We start from the raw sequence: 6,204 nt of genomic DNA, 5'->3' as shown, positions 1-6,204 counted from the left end.
GTGCTGCCCTGGCTTCACTAGTGCTGCCCCGGGTAAGGCATAGCAGAAGAGCTGCACAGATGCTCATATCTACCATCCCTGCCCCCAAAGTTCATGTGCTCAAATGAAGGAAAACTTGGGCCTTCAGTGGCATGTAATTGTGGTCCCTGAAGCCAGGACATTTTCTTGGGGTAGAATCATCCTTTGTGGTCGGAAACGATGCTTGATATGATTTCAGTTTTCTTAAATTTACCGAGGCTTGATTTGTGACCCAAGATGCGATCTACCCTGGAGAACGTTCATCCTTTGAATTCAAATTAAAATACCTTTTTTAAAATTAATTTTTATTGGAGCATAGTTGCTTTACAATGTCGTGTTAGTTTCCACTGTACAGCAAAATGAATCAGCCATACATATACATATATCCCCTCCCTTCTGCACTTCCTTCCCGTTCGGGTCACCACAGTGCGTTAAGTAGAGTTCCCTGTGCTGTACGGTAGGTTCTCAATACGTACTTTTCCACAAGTGAAGTCTTATTCCTACACACACGAAACTCCTCCACGCCCGTTGCCCTTCCTCATTGGGGCGCCGGAGTGCGGGTCAGCCTCGGACCCACCCGCCGCAGCGCCCAGTGTTTTCACCCTCTGCTGTTTGCTGTCAGTGGTGTGAATCCCAGCTCTGCTGCCACAACTGGGAGACCGTGGGCATGTTACTCACCCTCCTCAAGCCTCAGCTTGCTCCTCTGAGACGTGGAGACAGCAGTGTATCCCTCTCATCGGGTTGCTGTGTGCATTTGTCGAGATAGGTGTGTAAATTCTCACCCTGCGCGGTAAGCACTCAGTAAATGGTAGCTCTTTTTATTATTTTATTTATAATTTATTTATTACAAGCTCAAACAAGTCTTGCTCATGAGATCACCCAGAAAACAGTCTGATCCATCTCTCCTGATAGAGGTTCAGGGAGGGGATCCCGGGACCTGGGGTTGCAATGAAGAAAACTCAGGAAAACATCTCCCAAGACGAGGTGGAGGTGTGGCTAGATGCGGGCTCCGCCTCCTGGGCTTAGGATCACGCAGGTCGTTGCCCCCAGGCAGCGGTAACATGACGGTCAGGGGGTCTCGCACACAGGTGAGAAGGTCTGGTGGGGGAGGAGAGGCAGAGACCACGCCCACACCCGGGCCACCCACGGGCCAGGCTACTTCTCCGGGAGAGCCTTTGGTCAGAAGCGGGGAGAAGGGTGATGCTGTGGGAAGGCAGGGGGCCCAGGACTGGAAAACCCAAGGGGAGGGAAGGACAGATCAATTTTGTGCTGTGTTGAGCCAGTTTCCTCAGAGGTAGGCCCTAAGAAAAAGACACTAGAGAAAGTAGCTTATCTGGGACGTGACTCCAGATGGCCCTGGCAGGGAGCTGGGGAAGTGAGACAGGAAGGGAAGGACACTGTAGAGGGTGTCGTATCCAACAGGTTGCTGTGGGTGAATGAAGCCCGATGCCCCTGCAGGACTCTGGGCAGCAGAGCGGGGCACACCTCAGGGCTGACCCGCTGTACCAGTCAGCTTGGGCTGCATAGCCAAGTACACAGGCGGGGTGGCTGAAACCACCGGAATGCATTGTCTCCGGTCCTGGGCTGGGAGCCTGAGACCGAGGTGTCAGCAGGGCCAGGCTTCCTTGTAAGGTACTGAGCAGGGAGCAAGGAGCCTCTCTCTCTCTAGCTTCTGGTAGTTCCGTAGCTTGCGGCAGGGTAGCTCCTGTCTTTCCATGACATTCTCTGTGTGTGTCTCTGTGTTCAAGTGTCCCCTTTTTAGAAGGACACCAGTCATATTGGATCGGGACCCACCCTACTGACCTCGTTTTAACTAATTACACCTGCAACCCATTTCCAAGTCCGCTCATATTCTGAGGTACGGCGGGTGGTTAGTACTTCATATGAATTTGCGGGGACATAATTCCGTCACCCGTCTAGGAATGAGAAAGCTAAAGTATTATCCTCACACTCTCAACCATACTAGCTGAGGACTGTTCCTGAGGGCAGGAACTCCCTGGCTGTCCCAGCCTGCCCCCGGATGGGCCAAGAGAAAGCCCTCAGGTGGGGTGTCACAGGATCTTGTGATAGAACACGAAGAGTATGTCCTAGAATGGTGAGTGTCTGCTATTTTCTACTCCAGGAAACCTGTAAGAGAGGAGTGGGAATAGATTGCTTCTGCCTAAGGTGCTACATTGAAAAGGTACTGAGGCCAAGACCATGATTGATTGTTGATGTCTGCCATGGGCAGTGGAGTACCAAGAGGCAGCATGCATGCCATGTGTTTGCCATTTCTTCTGCCAGGTATAAATAAATGGGTTTTTTCCTGCTTTGTAGGAACTAAGGATCTGGAATTTGAGCAGGACAGGCATGCCTCATTTTATTATGCTTTGCCTCATTGGGCTTTTCAGATACGGGATTTTTTACGAATTGAAGGTTTGTGGCAATCCAGTGTCAAGCAAGTCTATCGGTGCCAGTTTTCCAAAAGCATTTACTCACTTCGTGTGTCACATTTTGGTAATTCTTGAAATACTTCAAACATTTGCCTTATTACTATATGTTTCTGTGATCAGTGATCTATGATGTTACTGTTACAATAAAATTTCGACTTGTTGAAGGCTCAGATGATGGTTAGCATTTTTTAGCAATAGAGCATTTTTTAATTAGGATACGTACCTTGTTTATTTAGACACAATGCCATCGCACACTTAATAGACTACAATATGGTGTAAATACAACTTTAATATGTACTCGCGAACGAAAAATTTTGTGTGACTCGCTTTATTGCGGTGGTCTGGAACTGAACCCACCATATCCCCCAGGTGTGCCTGTAATTTGAGGTGTGGCTCTGGGCAGACAGGAAGAAGCCTGATTGCCAGGAGGTGCTGGAAGAGCTGAAGGACTAAAGCTACTGAAAGCTCAGACATAAAGCTCCAGCCGGTGCTCATTGAAACCTGATTTCTCCAAGCTCTTTATCTGGCCTCAAGTTCACACCCCCTTAGAAATGCCCTGGTAAACAGACCTCGAAGTTGACCTGTGGCCAATGCCCACAACAGGCAAGATGCCGAGCATGTTCACAGAGCTCAGTGTCCCCTTTCCCTGCGACTTAGGGCTGATCCTGAAATGACTATTGGCCAAGCCTGGATCCCTATGATGGGTTAGGAAACAGCTTCTGAATTCTGTCTTTCCAACAACAAAGGGCTGCTGGGTAAGGGCCTGAGGACTGGGACGAGGCAGGGAAGGCAGTCCAGGTAGACAGAACAACGTGTGCAAAGCTGGAAGGGGAGAGAACCTCACTCAGGGCAGTTCTGGGAGTTAGAGCAGAATGTGAAGTGGGGACAGTACCTGATGAGGTTGGCAAGGTCACCCTCATGTCAGGCCTCAGATCATTCAAGGCCATATAAGCCACATGAAATACTTCGGCCTTTATCCTGAGCTCAACAGGGACCATAGACCATTTAATCAGGGGAAATACCCACTTATTTCTCCATCAGGGTGCGTTCCTCAACCTTCCCAGCCTGGAGAGAAAGTAACCCTTTCTTCATCTATCTGTACTCTGGGACAGGTCAAGGTTGAGCTGAAAGGCTCAGGAAACAGGAAACAGGAAACAGGAAGATGCTGACATCCCAGCTCCTGTAGGGTCATTAAGAAATATCACAAACAAGCTGGCAGAAAGATGCTGTGATGGGATTTTGGTTCCACAGAAACAGCATACATCCGTAAAGGAATCCTGCCGTGGGGGTATGCTAGCAGGAAGCAGCAGGGCGAATGGGGCCTGCCCACAGGGAGGAGACCGGGCGGATGCTGTCAGAGCAGCAAACCCCTTCTAGACAGGTGGCCTCCCTACCTGGCATCCTTTTCAGGACAGGTAGATAGCATCGCCCGCATTTTATAAAGGAGGAAGCCAAGGCCCAGAGACGTGTGCCCCAAAACACACAACTGGTAAGTGACAAACCCAGGCCTGTCTAATCCCCAAATCTGTCCTCTTTCCTGACTTCACATGCTTTTTGCTGCCTGACTCTTTTAAGACAAAGACCACGTGCACTGCCCCTGCTGCTCAGCCCTTGCGTTTGCATCTTCCTGTGGGACTTGTCTATAACGGGAGGTGATGTGTTGCATTGGCTGAGAAAGGGACTCCAGCAACCCCAGAATTACAGACATTGAGCTTAGCATCATCAAGGAGAAAAGTGCCTCCCTCTCCCCGGTTTCCGTAGATCCATCCCAGGAAAAATTCTGATTGGCCTTGCTTGGGTCACCTGCTCCCTCCTGAACCAATCACAAGGAATCACAGCGCTCTGATTGGTCAGCCCCTTTTGACAGGTTGGGGTACCATGAAGGGAGTTCTCCCATTCAAGACCACAGGTACATGTTTAATCTTGATTTGGAGGGTCAGGGAAAACTTCCCAGAGGAAGTGACTTCTACACTGAGACTTGAAGGGTGAGTAGGAGTGTTCCAGGCAAAGAGGCAGAGGAGCAGTGTTCACACAGAGGGACTAGCAATACCAAAGGCCCAGGGATGCTCCAGGGCACATCTTGCTCGCAGCCATATCTCCATTCCTAGAGCATGCACAGCCTGCCTTCCAATCAGTGCTCAGAGAATGCTTCAGGAATACAATCCACCATTGGTGTGTGACCTTAGACAAGTCACTTGCCCTCCCTGAACTTCAGCTTCCTTCTCTACCTGGTGCTTTCATCTTCCTAACCTTCCAGGACTACGCAGGAATCCAATTCATTCAGTCCTCAAATATCTACCAAGCACCTCCTCAGCGCTCAGCGCTGTACCAAGCCTGCAGAAGACAAGGCCTGCTGTGGAAAAGCAAAGCGTGCCTGGGGCTAACGCACAGGGCCAGACCTGAAGCCAGAAATCAGAAGTGGTCCAGGGGGAAGGACAGGAAAAATGGAGAGGCTCATGGACAGTGAGGGTGGACCATGGTCTCTCTGGTCAGGTCGGAGTGGGGCAGTTTTCAGCCATTCGTGCCTTCCACTGCCTACCTCCCCACCTCCATCTCCTACTTCCCACCCTCCACCCTCCACCCTCCCCCCTCCACCTACCTTGTGACCCAGTTCTGCCCTGGGGCCACCGAGTCTGTGCCCGGGCCAGTCAAGCCAGCAGGCGGGGCAGCAGGATGTTTCTTCCTGTGCCTTTGCCTCACAATTTCGTAACCTGAATAACAGGTTGAAGTAACCCCAGAAACAAGGAGGAAGGAAACTGTTTGGGGTTTGGGTAGCTGCAGAGAGAATTGTTGCCCCACCTGCATACCTGTCCCAGGTGCCTTTCTCCCTCCTGCTCCACCTTCAGATCCAGCTCCAGAGCCCCCGCTGGCTGCCAGGGTGAGCGGGCTGGGGACTCAGGAGCCCAGCGAGCTCTGCAAGGGCTGAGGGGGTCACCGGGACTTGGCCAGAAGGGACGTCAGGCCAGAAGAGCCCTCACCGCCCCCGCCCCTAAAGCCAGGAGCCCTGCTTGGCAAGGGCACCACGCGAGAGGCTAGCCCCCTGCCTGGGTATGTGCCCCCATCCTGTCTCTCTACTCCCTCTCTCTGAAGCCAGGTGTAAGCCTGTCATGAGGACTTGTTCTCTGTCCCTCTCGTCCTCTGTTCCTGTCTCTCTGCTCTGTCTTCTTTCTCTCTTTCTGTCTCTGTACCTCTGCCATGTGCCTCTCCCCCTTGTCCTTGTTTTTGTCTCTGTCTCCGTGACACTCTCTCCATGAATATCCATGTCTGTCCATTCATCTGTCACACCCTGTGCCTGTCTTTCCATCCTGTTCAGCCCCCGGGTCTCCTGGCTTCTCCTCACATGGGGGACCCCACAGGATGTCCTTTAAGCCTCATCCAGAGGCCTGGGCTCCTGGACTACTGTAGGTCACATCCTGAGAACATTCAAGAGCACAGTATATTTTTGTATCTAAAAAAATGTTGGTAATACGAATTTCAGAAATTTAAAGTTCTACAAAATCCCTGTGGGTGGGGCCAGTTGATAGCTCAGCTTCCTCCCCTGGAAGGTCCTAGAGGGGTAGGGCCAGGGTGGATGGGGGGAATTTCATCCTTCTCAGATAGAAACGTGGGTTTGCCTTTGCTGTTGCTGTTGTTGAAATGCCAAGGACTGACCCAGCCCGACTGCCTCGGTGCCGGGTGTTGTCCAGGTCTTTTGTCTTCTGTCTGGATCCTTGGCAGTTGGGCTTTGGACACAATGTCTGCTGAGATGGATTCT

This window comes from Monodon monoceros, unplaced genomic scaffold, assembly GCF_005190385.1.
Source record: "Monodon monoceros isolate NGI ecotype Baffin Bay Population unplaced genomic scaffold, NGI_Narwhal_1 Super_Scaffold_3, whole genome shotgun sequence".
NCBI classification, from domain to species: Eukaryota; Metazoa; Chordata; class Mammalia; order Artiodactyla; family Monodontidae; genus Monodon; species Monodon monoceros.
Note: the sequence above shows the minus strand (reverse complement) of the source record.